The sequence below is a fragment of the Aythya ferina genome (assembly GCF_964211825.1).
Source record: "Aythya ferina genome assembly, chromosome: 3".
Taxonomy (NCBI): domain Eukaryota; kingdom Metazoa; phylum Chordata; class Aves; order Anseriformes; family Anatidae; genus Aythya; species Aythya ferina.
The window spans coordinates 93,592,109-93,609,229 of record NC_140298.1 but is presented as its reverse complement, the minus strand read 5'-3'; the positions used below and the strand labels follow the sequence as shown (position 1 = coordinate 93,609,229).

Below are 17,121 nucleotides of genomic sequence, written 5' to 3'. Positions count from 1 at the left end.
TGAGAAAGATCTAGAAGCTGCCCCATGTTTGGGAAGGGCCCCATTGTTTTCCAGATCCGAGCCAATAAGCGATGTTGTTTTGCGCCTCTGTGAGAGCATATTTAAGACAGGGAAAAAACGCTGCGCCACACAGCAGCCGGGAGAGTCAAGGGAGTGGGAGAACAGCCTTGCACCAAGGTCAGTGTGGAAGGAGGGGGAGAGGTGCTCCAGGCGCCGGAGCAGAAGTCCCCTGCGGCCTGTGGTGAGGACCATGGTGAAGCAGGATGTCCCCCTGCAGCCCATGGAGTACCACGGTGGAGCAGGGTTCCACGCTGCAGCCCGTGGAGGAGACCACGGTGGAGCAGGTGGCCCTGCACCGATGGAGGCTGCCGCCTGTGGAAGACCCCTGCCGGAGCAGATTCCGGGCCGGACCTGTAGCCCGTGGAGAGGAGACCACGCAGGAGCAGGTGATCTGGCAGGAGCTGCTGCCCGTAGGGGAGCCAGGTTGGAGCAGTTTTCTCCTGAGGGATGGACCCCGTGGTACGGACCCATATCTGGAGCAGTTCTGGAAGAGCTGCTGCCTGTGGGAAGCCCACGCCGGATCAGTTCATCAAGGACTGCATCCCGTGGGTGGGACCCCACAGCACAGGGGACGAGAGTGACCGAGAAGGAGCGGCAGAGAAGAAGTGCTGTAGACTGACCATAACCCCCATTCCCCGTTCCCCTGCGCCGCTCGGGGGGAGGAGGTGGAAAAGGGTGGATGGGGGGAAGGTGCTTTTGTTTTTTTTTCCTTTGTTTTCTCACTTCTCTCGCTTGTTAGTTGTAGACAATAAATCTTACTATCTCCTTATGCCGAGTCTGTTTTGCCCGTTACAATAATTATTGCGTGATTTTCTCATCCTTATCTCAATCCTTGAGCCCTTTTCACATATTTTCTCCCCATTCCTCTTTGAGGAGGGGGAGTGAGAGAGCGGCTGTGGTGGAGCTCGGCTGCCCACTCGAGCGGAACCACGACAGTCTTTTTTGGCGCCCAACGTGGGGCTCAAGGAATTTGAGATAAGGATGATAGTTAGTAGAAGTAACGGGCAAAAATATGTGCAGGATGATTGTTAGGAATGTACAAGTTGTGAAGAATTTAAGAAAGCAGTAACTGTGAGATGTTAGTGTGGTGAAGGGACGAGGGGTGGTGTGTGTGTAAAATGTCCACATTGTCGGTGCTGTGATGATGTTATGTTTATTTTGGTGTGGTGAATTCTTTTTCGTTTTGATTTAAGTGAATTTTGTGAAGGTTGTTGTGATAATTGTAAAGTGAGAGTATGTTGTGAGTAGTCTTGAATATGCTTTTAACAGAGGCGAGGGGTGGAATGTAGTGGGTTTACGTGGCAAGGTTTTGGTAGCAGGGAGCCATAGGGGTGGTTTCTGTGAGAAAGATCTAGAAGCTGCCCCATGTTTGGGAAGGGCCCCATTGTTTTCCAGATCCGAGCCAATAAGCGATGTTGTTTTGCGCCTCTGTGAGAGCATATTTAAGACAGGGAAAAAACGCTGCGCCACACAGCAGCCGGGAGAGTCAAGGGAGTGGGAGAACAGCCTTGCACCAAGGTCAGTGTGGAAGGAGGGGGAGAGGTGCTCCAGGCGCCGGAGCAGAAGTCCCCTGCGGCCTGTGGTGAGGACCATGGTGAAGCAGGATGTCCCCCTGCAGCCCATGGAGTACCACGGTGGAGCAGGGTTCCACGCTGCAGCCCGTGGAGGAGACCACGGTGGAGCAGGTGGCCCTGCACCGATGGAGGCTGCCGCCTGTGGAAGACCCCTGCCGGAGCAGATTCCGGGCCGGACCTGTAGCCCGTGGAGAGGAGACCACGCAGGAGCAGGTGATCTGGCAGGAGCTGCTGCCCGTAGGGGAGCCAGGTTGGAGCAGTTTTCTCCTGAGGGATGGACCCCGTGGTACGGACCCATATCTGGAGCAGTTCTGGAAGAGCTGCTGCCTGTGGGAAGCCCACGCCGGATCAGTTCATCAAGGACTGCATCCCGTGGGTGGGACCCCACAGCACAGGGGACGAGAGTGACCGAGAAGGAGCGGCAGAGAAGAAGTGCTGTAGACTGACCATAACCCCCATTCCCCGTTCCCCTGCGCCGCTCGGGGGGAGGAGGTGGAAAAGGGTGGATGGGGGGAAGGTGCTTTTGTTTTTTTTTCCTTTGTTTTCTCACTTCTCTCGCTTGTTAGTTGTAGACAATAAATCTTACTATCTCCTTATGCCGAGTCTGTTTTGCCCGTTACAATAATTATTGCGTGATTTTCTCATCCTTATCTCAATCCTTGAGCCCTTTTCACATATTTTCTCCCCATTCCTCTTTGAGGAGGGGGAGTGAGAGAGCGGCTGTGGTGGAGCTCGGCTGCCCACTCGAGCGGAACCACGACACAACCAAAAATCAGTATCTGACAGTTTAAACGATACCAGATATTCACCTATTCTGACCTAAAGCTTGATCGCTTACAGATGCCGCTAGCTAGACTCAGTGAACTGTGAAAAAATGCACAGAGCAAAACCCTGTCTTGGCACGTGTATTATCCTCAGCACGCACGTTCACTGTTGTCAGGCCAGCAGTCAGTGCACATTCTGCCTTTAAACATATTGCTAATCGAGCCATATGGCCTGCCAATTAACAACATGTTTCCCAGTTCTGAGTGAGTTTTCCCAACAGCTCACACATCCTTACACATCGCTCCAAAGAAATACGATGTTTAGTTGATCTGGGGAAGCCAAGGGCACGCACAGCCCTGCCACCAGCTGCAGAGGTTAACACTCCTGACGGCTCTGCAGTGCTCTTCTTTCTGCCCGTGGTCACCGACCCGTTGGATCCACTTCCCCAGTGCCCCCTAAGAGACAGCCAGCCTTTGCCACTTGACCTTTTTTGACTGAAATGGGTTGAGAAGAGCTGATAACCAGCAGATCCTGGGAGGCCAACCATGGGTGAGGGAGCAGAGGTAATAAGAAGAGAGACAGCCAAAAACCTTAACTTTTCTGATGGGTACAGCAAAGCTGAAAGATACGGCTCATATAGGCCAACTTCTTGGTTTTCAGTGTTAGTATAGCTAGCTCAAGTATAACCTTATTTGAAATTGTTAAAAATTTCAGCCACCTGCTCCTTAAAAGTGAAACAAAGGGCCTCACTTCTCAGGTGCAGAGATTCTTGACGCTGTCAGTCAGGGCAGAGGCTGAGGGCTTTTTGGCTACAATTTAATGTTGATTCACTGATATTCCCAGTAAGGCACCAGGTCAGAAACTTCCTAAGCTTCCAGAAGATAAAATACAACATCAGAAGGTTCTTCTAACGTTTTCCCATCTACTAGAGACAAACTGTGCTTCCAATACAAGATCTGTAAGACTATCCCCTGACTGCCAGCATTTCTGTGTGCATGACGAGGATAGCAGGAATCAATCCAGATCTTTGGCCTTATGCAATAGTTCTGTTTACCCGACTTTCAGGGGGACTTCTAGATCCATCTTACTGAATAAATCACTGCCTCCATACTGGTGATCAGCTTGACAAATATTTTTTAACTCAGGGTTTCTTACTCCAACTTCTAAACATGAAATTACCATGACCTGTTTTTACAAAGACCATCTTCTTAATTGGGAATAGCATCAGAGTATATTTACGCTCATGCTGAAGACTAGCCAGAACAAGTCATCTAGAAGATTGTTCCATAAGGAATTACAACAGATAATATTTTCCAAACTGTTTATAAAGATTCTGCAGATGCAATCAAGGTACATGCACAACATCACTCTTATGCATATACATAGCTTTATACGCTCACATGCATATACAATGTAATTTAATTTTAATCCCAACTGCGATTAAAAATCCAGTGTGCAATTAATTTAAAAAAAATGACACAGGAAAAATCTCTGGGAATATGAACTGCTGTTAAGCTAAACAAAGAAACAAATGTTCTCCTGGTATATATGTGGCAGAAAAAAAAAAAAAAAAAAAAAAAAAGACAACATTAAAACCCCTGATACTAGATTTCATTATGCTAAATGCTGAAAAAATTAAAAGCACAACGGTCTTCATTTTTTAACCCAAAACAACTGTGCCTTTTTATGTTTCCATTCAAAGAACCACGGAAAACTGTGTGCTAAATGCTTTCCCACAAAAGCAGGCAATTTTTCTACAATAAAACCCTGTGAGAGGATCCCCCTCCTCCCTGCCCCTCTGGCCAGGACGTGTCACTCTCCAGCTCCCTTAGGAGAACTGAATCCCAAGCCAGACTGGAGCCACAGTGCAGGCTGGTGACTAAAGACAAGGGAGGACATCAGGTTAAGGACAGAGGAAAGGGACATACATCTAAAAGACACCAGACCAGCACTGCTGAAGAGTCACGGGCATGCAAGTCAGCATCTCCATTCTTTTCAACACAAAATTCCTGACAATAGCAATGTGCAGAATTGTGAGATAACAAAATTTAATAGTTTCTAATCTATCCATTTTGTTTCCTCATTAGATGCAGTTTAATTTTGTGCCTTAAAGATGATTTATCCTCTGGCCTGTCTCTCACAACGTACATTTGTTTACTTTCTGTTTGTTTCTTATACTCTGAGGTTTCCAAAGTATTTCAGAACCAAACATTTTCCCCAATTCATCTTTCTAGAAATCACAGATGTTTCAGAGACGAATCCACACTGTTTATGAAGAAAGTGCCATAGAGGTCTCACAACAGGAAAACCAGCAATATATGCCTTAGACTTCTTTCTTAGTTCTGCCATTGACTGAGTTATTGAGAAGATTAATTAATTAGGACATACGACTGTGACATGCTAGCACAGGATAACATAATAAGGAATTTGTTCCAATGCCCTGAGCAGCAGATGTGCACCTATAAAGATGTATTTGGGCAACTGATGTATAGCAAGTGTGTTCACTCAACGCAGGAGGCCACATCTCGAAGGAACACCTTGTGCTTCTCAAGAGCTCCTACATTGCCACTTGAGGAAAAGCTCAAAAAACCTCTCTCTCAATCATCACTCAGGCAGGTTTTGCCTCTCAACACATATAATGAATTCTTAGATCTTTAAACACACAAAACTAAGTATTGTTTCACTGCTGTTTTCCTAACACATCCAGACTCCTTCAAATCGTATCATACCACAGTATTCAGGTGGGAGCTCCTGGATGGACCCACAGGATTTGCAGACCCCCCCGTGCATTTCATTAAGACTTCTTGTGGCTTTTCAATAAAACAGCAGAATTGTCAGCCCTACATTCTGCAAGGTCCACGTGCAAAGTAGGTTACATGCTGCCTCAGGCAGCTTTTTGCAATATACCCATGTGAGTGTGGGAGACTGGATAATTTGGGCATGACAAGAGATTCTTTAAGGAAGATGTGGGAGGTATTTAGTGGCTATGGGGCATATGACAAACGAGAAGCAAAATGGCTTCATCAGTCAAAAGAAGACAGGGAAGATTTAAGGTACTGTTTCAGAGATGATTCATCTTCTGATCTTCTTCTTCTGGCATGCATACTACAATATTTGTGTCAAGTAAAGCTCCACCCCCCTCGATATGAGCATGAGATATTTTTCATATCATACATTCCCAGTAAACTTAAGCCCTGCATTGAGGAACCTGTGCTGCCACTAATAAAAACTGCTTTTAAAATTATAGCAGACATGGAGCTGTAATCCTGCCCCGGATCCCAGCACTTTAGGCACTCTACAAATGGAGACTGTAAAGATGGTCTCTGCCTCTGAAATCTAGCGAATTAATACTCCGCATAACTTGCATAGCTTCATCATACTGTTCAGCTGACGCATTTGGTTGACCCTGTAATCGAGTTGTTATCAGTTACAACCTCGTGTACAGTTCCCCTTCTGCAGTTAAAGGCCCTGAGCCACAGGGCTTGATTTCCTTTTCTGTAGGCTGGTGTCACAACAAACCTGACACCATCGCCTTCAGTCTGCCTGGGTCTCATTTCCAGTGACAGAAAACAAAGACGTGATTCAGCTGCATGGGCACACACCTAAGATCATTTCATGTGCTGAGGGTTATGCCACTTGTCCCAAAGCTTCTTCTCCAGGAGGATGAAGGTTTGCTGAAGTCCGTCCTGTCAGTCTCTCACAAACCTGTCCTGAATTCCCTAACACATCTCAACGGCCCTAGATAACTACACACCTGAACTGAATCTGCACAGAGTGACCTCTGGTTTTGCCATAGGCCGTGGCAAAGAACAAGCTATCTTCCACATGAATCACACGCGCTACAGGCAGTGAAGTCACCTAAAACCTCTTTCACTGATGCACTTCACAGAGCCACAGCCAGGTAGACGAATCTGACCATAACTCTACAAAAGAAAAGTGAGATGAAACTAACCCACTTATTTTTTTCTTGACATTTTAGTTGTGTTGTGCTGATATCGGACAAAATCTGGTTGTGTATGCCGGTATGGATGAAATGGGAAAATCTGTCCCTGCTGCATCTGAAAGCAAAAACTGCTTGGTGTTGAAAGGAAGGAAAGAACATGCCCTGCTATAACTCTGTGAAAACAATCTCGCCCCTTTTTCTGCTTCAGAAGAAAATCTGGCAGGAAAATAGTGTTGTGGCCCTTTCTGTGCATACAGTGGGTGCACACCCGGCACGGAGACACCTCACAGACACTGGAGCTACGGCACAGCATGCTCCAGCCCAGTGCCTAAAATGCAAGGGGTTGCATTCTCAACTGAAACAGCGTAGGAAGGAAAGGAAATAATGTGTTGCAGAATACTGAGGAGAAGGCAAAAGAGGCCAGAGCGAGCATATGATCAGATAAGGCAGGAACAGCCAGCAGCTACTCCCATGTGCCAGAGGCAGCCAGGAACTCCCTCAAGGAAGTGAGGCAACTGCGCGACCCTGGGGCCGCAGGCCTTGGAGCCAAGGCAAGCTTTGTGCTCACACTCTTGCAACCGTTCCAGTTTGTACAGGCTGAAGAAAGCAGACGATCTTAATCATGTATCTTTCTTCAAATATTGGGATTTTTCTTATCTATGGTACAGGTAAGCTGAAGTGATCATGGAGAGAACAAGCCAAACCAGGCCTCTCCTTACAGTTTTCAGAACTGGCAGCAGTCGAATCAAATCTGATTCCTGTTTTTGAGGAACTGAAGTTTTGCTGACAAGCCTTTATTAAAAAACAGCGTTATCCCCAGGCATCATCAAGAATTACAATACGACAGAGCCAACAGAGGCCTTTCAGGCTACACAGCCTGGGAAAGGCTTTTCAAGTACTACTTTGTTCGCTCGGGGAAGTGAAGTTAATTAAATGCACAGCTCAGATACAAAGCGCTACCAGCTCCTCGGAAGGAAAATGGGACAGGACTCAAAAGTTAGGGCTGCAGTGGGTGTGTTTGGAAAAGAAAAAGGTCAGGCCTTAATTACCGCTGAGGTCACTGATAAATCCAAGTGACAACTGGCACAAGGCCACCGCTGGTTTAACAATAAACTCCAAATTTTAAGAATCTGACTCAACGCCTGTAGAAAGATCATGTAAGACTCCCATTCACTTCAGTACATTTTGGATCACGCAAAGGGCTTCAGATTTTCAGCTACAGTAAAGACTTTTTCTGAGATAACAGACACGGATGGTTAAAAGCTGCTGTAATTGCACCGCTCCACAGAAAACGTCACCGGCACTCAGACCACTGAAACACTGCTCTGGCCACTGCCTAAGGTCCTGACATCCTCATGAGCTCCCCTAATTTTTCAGCTTTTTAAAAACATATTGAAGATTGTTTCTGGAAGACAAATTGTACAACAAGCACTAGTGAGGAATGAAGAAACAGCTTTCTCGAAGTTTGGAAAATTTGTATCTTTCAGTCTTGTCACAATACAAAGGAAGCACACTGCCAGTTCTAACCGCATGGCAAATAAATGTAAGATACGAATAACGAACAAAAAGACCTTATACAAAGAGTTTTATTTTGTTTTCATGCAAAAATAAAGATTTACCATGCCAACACACACAAAGCATGATTTATGCCGTTCTTCCTAAAAGCTCTGAACAGGCTGCAACAAGATCCTTGTGAAAATGCAGCGTGTAATTGTCAGAATATCGGATTTGTCAAAATTTTCCCATGTGACTGATTTGCCAAGCAAGGCTGCTTCCTTCAATGTCTTCAGTACTACTTATTTTGCTCTGCAGACTTCTTAAATTGCCCCACATAGCATACATGAGTGTTGCTTGATACACCCCAAGGCCACTCCACCACGGGTAATTCAGATCCCACCAGCCTGCTTGGCACAGCCAGGCTCTGAGCTGTGGCCCGTCGCCAACCCAATGGCACCCCCACAGATCAGGGAGCAGAAGCTGTTCTGTGCAGATCAACATCCTCTCCCTGACTCTGTCTTATGTTCTTTAATCTCCTTATTTTTAACCAAAATTTTACCTGATAGAAATTCTGGGGAAACAACAAACTCCAAATATATATCCTGGTCATGACCTTTGTTTTATACTGAAGCCTATAATAAGCTGTACCCATTCTATTGAAAATAAGCAAATGCAAATTCTGGCATAATTTAATCCCTGGAGAGCCCTGCAACGGTGACCTTCAGGCACAGCTTTTCCTCAGGGGACAGCAGTGGGTGCAGCCAGCACAAGCACTCAGCTGCAGATGGTGCTGTTCCTCCGTCTCTGTGTGAATGCACTCGTGCTGGACATGCACGGCCAAGCAGACGCTGACTTGCTTCCCTCCCTGGCCCGACTGCAAGTGGGTGGCGAGATGGCACAAAGGGAAAACTTGTGCTCAGTCTCTTCTGCATGCCTGTTCACTGGCAAGCAAAGCCTGGTCAATCCACGTTTAGGTCCAGCTGTCAAAAACTCCCTTTCACTTGTTTCATTTGCTCACCAGTCTGATAATCCATCGTATTGAAAACTTCTCTTGTAGCTACTCTGAAAATAAATTATTCTTTATTTCATACTCATAGTTTTCTAGCCATTTGTTTTTGTTCTGGATATTAATTTTCCCAAGCAGCAGTCTCGGCAATGGTACTCCATTTCGTAAAACCCCTTTATGATTTCAAATATACTAAGTTACCTTTAAACAAGTCTCCCATACAAAGCTAGTTCAACATCCCTGATCTTTATAACAGATATTTTAGAACAGAAGATTCATCCTTGGCTGCGTTCTTGGACTGATCCTTCACTTATTCATCCAGCCAACACTGTACATACTACTAGCATTGGTTCTTTGTGATTTGAACACACTTAGTGTGTTCCACCCCTCTGAAACCCTGTCCTTGTACTTGAATTTGTATCAAAATTTTTTTACATTAACCTTCATAACTCTTCCAGACATCTAGATTGACAGATTAACCCACTGCCCTCCATTGCTTCTCTGGATAACTCTTAATAAAGTAAAATCATTAAAAAACACTTGTTTGACTATAAGGTAAATATACTATTGTTCACATTAAAAAAAAAAAAAAAAAAGAAAAAAAGAAAGAAACTCAGGACATTGCTAAACCTTGTCCTTACATTTATTATGTTCCTACATTTGGTTTCATGAAATGCATTCCAATATTCTCCTAATCTCCAAATCAGCAAGTATGCAAGCAGGTGTATAATCTTATGTATGTAATAAGCAAGAAGTAGGACACAAATATACACATTTATGAGTTCTTTTCTGGATTTCAGTAGTTGTGTGATATCTCAAACAATTATTATACAGAACAAGTTTACCCGAAAGTCTTAAGTCTTTTTTTTTTTTCCCAAAAAAATCCATATTTCTGCCTATTACAGAAAAATAAATCTTTTTACATACTGAGGACATGTCATCATGCCTCTGTTCAGTCTTGTGTTTCAGACTAAGTAAATATAGTTCCTCACAACCTGTCCTTGATTTTCCAAGAAAACTTATCTTCTTAATGCATTACTACAGATGCAAACTTCTTGCCATCATGAAGATGTGGCGTAGCTCAGCCACATGGAGTTTCACAACCTCATGCCCACAAACACCAGGGAGAGCCACACGTGTCTACAAGAAGGCAGGGTTATGAGCTGTCTCCTTGTCTCCTAAGCACTGTGCTGGCCCACAGAGATGGTGAGGAGTTAATCTGCAGCTACTGGAGCTTCCTAGGCATGAGCAAATTCAGCCCAGCAGAGGAGACGGACCCTGTAAGAAGCGTGGCGGGGTGAAGGCCATGCTTCCTATTGCCAATATGACACCAGGCCTGAGCCACAGAAAGCTGCAGCCACAGCTTTACAGAAACAGGGTAAAACCGCAAGGATGAAGCGACAGAGCTTGAGTCCTCACTTGAGGATGCAGCACAGAAAGGTGTCCAGACCCATCTCTTGATGGAAAGGACAGCGGGTCCTTGCTCACTTGTATGGCCCCTGCAGCAGCCATGACAGCAGCCACGATGGAGGCCGCGGCTCTCGCGAGTGCCAGGTTTGGCTGCAGTCACAGCTGTTACTGATGACAACACCCAAGCAAACTATATCCCAGATCCTTTCATTTGAGCTTTCTGATAGTAACCTGCTAGTGAGACTACATGTGGGAGAACGCCAAAAACTTCAGGTACACCATGCACACAGCATCCCCTGGTTCTGCTTGCTTTCAAAGATCAGTCGTCCAGCCCAAGGTTGGATAGATGATAGTTCAATAATTTGCCTCACCGCCTTGACAAGGAGTGAATTACTCTGTGAGGTCTGTAATTCCCCGTTCTTTTCTTCCATTTGGGAGAGAGGTATTGTGCTTGCTATACTCTGGACTCCTACGAGTCCCCAGTCTTTTGTGAATTCTTAAATAAAGTGATAAAATGCCTTCAATTAGTTTCTAACTGTTGGGTGAATAAAACTGTGCAACTAGAAAGCACATAACTTCCCTAAATATTCTTTAAACTGACCTTTCCTTATCTTAATTCTACTCAAATCTTATTAAAATGTGTTTCATCAAGTCAATATTATGCAGCCTAAAGAGGATGGAGTACTTCAGCCTTCTTTACACCATTCAATAATGCATTTCATTTTTCTCCTTTGATAATGCATCTGTATTTCCCCTTTCTTCTTCATATTCTGGCATAATTACAGAACTCTTCTCTCATGGACTTGTCACTCTCTTACCGTAGCTCATTTTGGACCTTTGCTTGTCTGACTGTATCCCATCATGCTTTACTAACTCTTTTATACAAATCTTTAGTCCTATTACCTTTATTTCCATTTTTTTGTATGGCTCCTTTTCATTCGACGCATCTCTTACCAGCAGCAATATATTCTATACCGTGCCTCCTATCTGCGTTCCCCTCTGCAGCCTGCCTTTGTGTCTTCAACACAAGCGCGTTCAGTGACTGCCAGAGCTCCTGCATTCCTTCCTCTCTTAGATTACCTCCCCAGGAGACCCTACCTAGTGGTTTCCCGAGTTTGCTGAGTTTGGCTGCTTAGAAGCTTGCTGTCGTTTTTTTTTCTTCTCACTTCTCTCTTTTCTTTGAAAGGTGAGCCTGCGGTTTTGCAATCACTTGCTGTTAAGTGACATTCCCCTTTTATATTTTGAAGCAGTGCTTCCCCACCAGTGGAGATCTAACTAACCAGCAGTTTTGCTAGCAACTTTCTTAACCTGCTAAAACAAGCATTATTTCCAGCATGCTCTGACAGGCTGAAGGTCTGTCTCTGGGTGGCACTTATCCCACAACACCAGGGATAAGGGTAGCCCTTCTCATTCCCGCAACAGGCCAGCAAAGAGCACACAGTGAGCCCCGACCTGTCGGGCACACCTAGATGAGGATGAGCTGAGTTGTGCCACAGAAATAACTCTTTTTTGCATAGGCCACAAAGGGCATGCAGACAACCAGTTTAAATGCAGACCTCTATACCTGTTTTTTCTGTCCATTATGAGGATAAATGATTGTCACAAAGTCCTGTGCTTTGAATGCTAGATGGTGACCAAAAAACTAATGGTGACCTCCTTGTTCTAATTCAACACCTCGAATCAACAGCAGCCACGACCACCTTTCATTTGATTTTATCTTTGGCCGGAGATGTGCGTCTGTTTCACAGTGCGAGCAATCTTCTTCGACCTCCATCCTTCCAGTTTGCCCTCTCCCTTCCAGCCTTGGACCACATGCCATCAAATATACCTCATCATGGATGAATTTTTTAAAGTATTGAAATATATTGTTAATAGCACGTATCAAACCCAACCAATAAATCTGGCTTTCATAGCTTAAAACTACAAGGATGCATTAACTCAGACCAAAGGCAATATGCTCTACACCTGCCTAAAGCAGGTAAGAGATAAGGTTTGCATACTGAACAATATTCTGATTAAAATCCAGATGCTGTATCTCAGTAGGTAGATGAGGATTTTAAACATTACATTACTACTACCTTTAAATCTCACTGTTCAAAGCACCAAAAACATCTCTAACAGACAATACGTGCTTCTTTACAGGAAAAAACTTGTTTACTCAGATGTATTCCCACGTCCCCATGCAGGCACACACCTGTATTACCTCAGATCAAGCCTGGCATCCGAAAGTATATAAAATATTGTTGCAGAACAAAATACTTTGGCATGTTTATGACTGAATGTTTGCGGTTGCTTACTGTCTGGAGTCCAGCTAGAGGGACAAACACTACTCCCACAGGAGTCAATGGCACAGTTACATTGGCCCCATGGGGGCAAGATCAAGCCAGAGTATTTCTAACTTGGTATATAAATGATTATTAAATGTGGACACATCAAAAGTATATAGATAAAATATAATTCTATGCATAATTTAACAATTAATTAAAAAGCCAACATTTAATTGCAAATGGTAGAATTTTATCTCTTCTGATCTCTAAGGATAAATAATTAAATATTGAATAAAATCTGTGCTGAGAGCTAATTGCAAACAATGAACCCACAAAAAGAGAATGAATTAATATATTAGTCTATTATAGGAAACATTGGTTCTAGTGTTCTATTCCACCATAGAGTAATCTCACAGTAGACTTAATTCTCCCTGTATTCATCCTTTCTCATATAAGAACCTACATAAAACAATTTTAAAAAACAGTAAAAAGGATCACAAAAACATACACTCAGCTGTTCCAAAAGTGCTGCATGCCATAAAAATATCAATGCACTTAAGCTATATTTCATGCATATTTAATTTACTGTTTTCAATTATTCTCTTTCCTACTCCCAATTAGTCATCAAGTCTGCATGCATTAAAGAGGATCAAATAAACTTGAAGTCTGTGGCACAGTTTTTATTGACTTGATTTATTTATTTGCTAGCAGAGAGATTCTGTGATGTGGTTTATCATCAGCCTCTAAAACGTTCACATTTTGTCACTGCCTCATCATCCTCAACAACCCCTGGTTACCTTCCTCCCTTGTCTAAACTTCTAATAAACACCTAAAAAGTCCTGAGTTTGCTTGCTGATCTGCTTTGCAACACCTATAGATTACACTAAGCAGATCACAGATGCTGTGTGGCTTACTTTTGAGAGGAAGATTTTTGAAAAATTTGTATACATCGTGTGATATGAGTAAATTATAATCATACATATTTCCAGAGATAATAGTGAAATCAAGTATTTCTTTACAACATTAAATGCTGAATACTTCTGCTTCAGAAAGATGTTTGAGTATAGTCGTGAACATGAAATGGTCAAAAAATTTTAGGAGAAAAAATGAAAGAGTCTGTCTACCTAGACACAAATAGGTCCTGCTGAACACTGAAAAAAATGGAATAGAGGAGGAAATCCTCATACCTCAGCCACACCCAAAGACTAAGGCAGTGAGCGCAGCAAGCTGCATGCAGTGTTTGAAGTGGGGCTGTACAGTTTACAACAGCTGTCAGAAATAACCAGGAGGAACACGCAGAAGATTCATTTGTATGCGCTTGCACAGCAAGCAATCTTCTTACTATTTTTATTAACACAGAAAAAAAAAAAAAAAAAGGATTTTTCAAAGTATATTTCAGATATGAAAGGCAGTAAAGGTCTTAAAAAAAAAAAAAAGCACAGTTAGACTAACACCAAGGATTTAACACCTTAAAACAAATAAAAATGTAGACCTAAAGAGCGTTCATTCCTAAAAGAAGAGGTGGGGAATGTTAAATAACAGATTAACTGCATGGCTAAGAAGAAGATATCGTAGAGTAGTGCTATCTCTAACGATAAGCACTAGTGTCAGTGAAGTGCCAGCTTTCAGCAAGGGAATGACCGCATCGTACCAGAATGGTTCCTCCGCCATTAAATGCATACCTGAACGTTTCATGAAGGTATTGATGCAAGATGCCATTTGCAAACCATGAGCTGTCTGAAGGACTCACAGGAATCAATAGCACTGGGTTTCTATTATGAATTATGCATTTAGTCTTTGCACAACAAAAAGCACTTCTTTCTACACTGTACTACCAATGTATCACTGCAACACAGCATGCAATTTTGAACACAGAGTTTTAAAACAGTAGGTCTAAAAGCATTTTGTCCAGCTACTTCTAAAAGCCTTCTTGCCCATAACACCTTTACAAGTGACTTCTGGGGCAACTAATGAATGTGCAGGGATGCTGCCCACTGCTCCTATTGCCAGCACGCTTCTTCCTAGGTCCCACTGGTTGAGGGTCCCAAGGCAACCCATGCTGCTGGGGGCAGCAGGTGGCGGTGCCCTCTGCAGTGCCATGGGCAGGACAGGCTCCCTCTCAAGGCAGCTGCTCAGGGCGCCCCAGGGTCCCATACTGCTGCTGGAAGGTCAGTTAAGAGGTGCTCTACAACCTTTCCTTCAACTAAAAAGGAAACCACTTTTGCCCAGGGAAGTGGCGGCGTCACCATCCTTGGGGGTGTTGAAGGAAACGTTGGACCTGGCACTTTGGGACTTGGTTTAGTGGATGACATTGGTGGCAGGGTGATGGTTGGACCAGGTGATCTTGGAGGTTTCTTCCAACCTTAATGATTCTGTGATTCTGTGACAACAGAAAAATCATTTTCCCTTTCCACCTTTCCCTAGATGTCCATTACATACCTCTATTTCCCATCAGAGCACTGATCTAACCCGTCTCTGCTCACCTTGCCATTAATCCCATTTTTCTGTACATGATAATTTCTGATAAAAAAACTAAGTACTTCAAAACATCTTGTTTAACCTGCCAAGACTAAGCTGTAGTGCTACAAAAATATTTTTCAAACTGATTTGAAAAACTAATTGAACGACAAAGACAAATTTGTCTGCTTTTACTCATTTTTCATCATCATCTTATTTCTTTTCCCTCTTTTATCTCATTTCTACTTATATTTCACACATTTTTCATTCCTTCCTCAGGCTTCAGGGGATTCAAAGGCATTTAAAGAAAAATTTTTGTGCTTTAAGGGAAATCAGATTTCATTTCAGACTCTTTAACCATGTGTGAATGATACACCACAATGAAAATCTTTTTCTTTCATTAATTTAGCCAATTTTGTTATGTCAGGTGCTACTTACTGCTATAGCAAGCACTAGAATTTAACATACTATTTTGACAGCAGAGAAGTGAAACGCTAGAAGCAGAGGCACATTGTGAGAAGTTAAAAGATGAGATCCCCATTGCCACCCTACACTGGAATGTGAGTTCCTCTCTGGAAGCTCGTACCACAGCAGCAGGTAAGGCCAGTATCTCAGCTCTCCATCAGACATTAAACAGTAGCCTCCATGAGTGCAATACTCTTACCATCCCAACGAAAAAGTATTAAAAATTATAAAGAAAATATCAGCATTAAAAAAAAAGTGGTGGCAGTCCATGTGATCATGAACTGTGGTATACAAAGAACAGCTGAATTTTCTAAATAACGATTACTTATCTATCTCTAAAGCTACGTATCTAGAGATTGTTTGCAGGAAATATTTCTGCAATGACTGTGGCTCTAGTTTAGCAAAGTACACAAACACATGCTTAACTGGTCAGCTGAACTGCCAAGGGATTAATCTCACACGCTGCGGTTCAGTCTGCGCTTCTGTGCTTTGAATCCAGTGCAACTACAGATGGACAGCAGAGGGCAGAAGGGTAAATATTTCTCAGCCATGTTGTTTGTGGTTACTCAGCAAGTCCCTTAAAAGCAGAATTTAATTAAAAGAAGGACAGTAGGCTTCCATGCCATCCGCCCAACAAGTGATGGTACCCCATAAAAGCATCATGCTGTTGAAATAGAAAAAACTCTTTTGAATATACTGCTATAGAGGAATAAAAGTCCGGTACTTTCCCAAGGACATTAGGTTGCAAGAGAATAGAAGATTAATTACAATGGGCAAGGAAAGAACTGAAACAGGGAAAAAGTAAAAAGAGGCAAGAGGAAGAAAGAAAAAGGGGAAAAACAGAAAAGAAAAACAAAAAGGAAACGGGAGAGAGAAAAGGAAGCAGGGGAGATAAAACGAACGTACATAGGATGGAAAAAAAATAAAGTGCAGTCCATCCCCATGTCTGTAGTAGGGGTTCTGTCCACACACATATTAAGGTCAAGCTTTCCACAGTCTCTCCTAATTTCTGTTATCACCTTTAACCTTTCCACAGTCTCTCCTAACTTCTGTGACCATTTTTATCCTTCCCATTTCTTGTTGAACCATAGTACAGTGACAGATAAAGCACACTGACCTAAAGTGCTTAGGTTACCTACAGATAAGGTGATCCAAGACACACAGAGGGGTCTCTTCTCACTATAACCCAAATTCAATGTAATGTATAGACCAGGAGAGCTTTAGTGACTGCCCAAAGTGCGTTCATTTATGGTGCTACTTTCCCTGCATTCCATCCATTATCATGTATTTTCTAAATATGCCCTTGTGTCTTAAGAGAGAGCATCTGAAGGATTCATTTAATTTCTGTGCAAGTCATGGTCCTAGAAATAATGCTGTAAGAACAGAAAATTGACAACTGTATCATCAACTGCTTTCAGACTGAGAATTTCCCAAAGATAAAGTTGAGTTGCTACATAAATTCCCAGCTAATGGAAGAACCAGTGTCAATTATCGATTTTTTTTGTCAAAAAGTGCTAAACCACTATCCATCATTTTGGCAGTTTAACATCTTTATCGGTGAGATGGACAGCAGGATTGAGTGCGCCCTCAGCAAGGTTGCCGATGACACCAAGCTGTGTGGTGCATTCCACACGCTGGAAGGAAGGGATGCCATCCAGAGGGACCTGGACAGGCTGG

The 17,121-nt window shown here is 43.2% G+C and overlaps 1 protein-coding gene across 38 annotated transcripts in view; it reads right to left on the bottom strand.

The window, feature by feature from the left end:
* The window catches only part of DST (dystonin), a 300,235-nt gene that overhangs the window by 188,470 nt on the left and 94,644 nt on the right, over window positions 1-17,121 (bottom strand). The gene's annotated exons all lie outside the window — the stretch shown is intronic.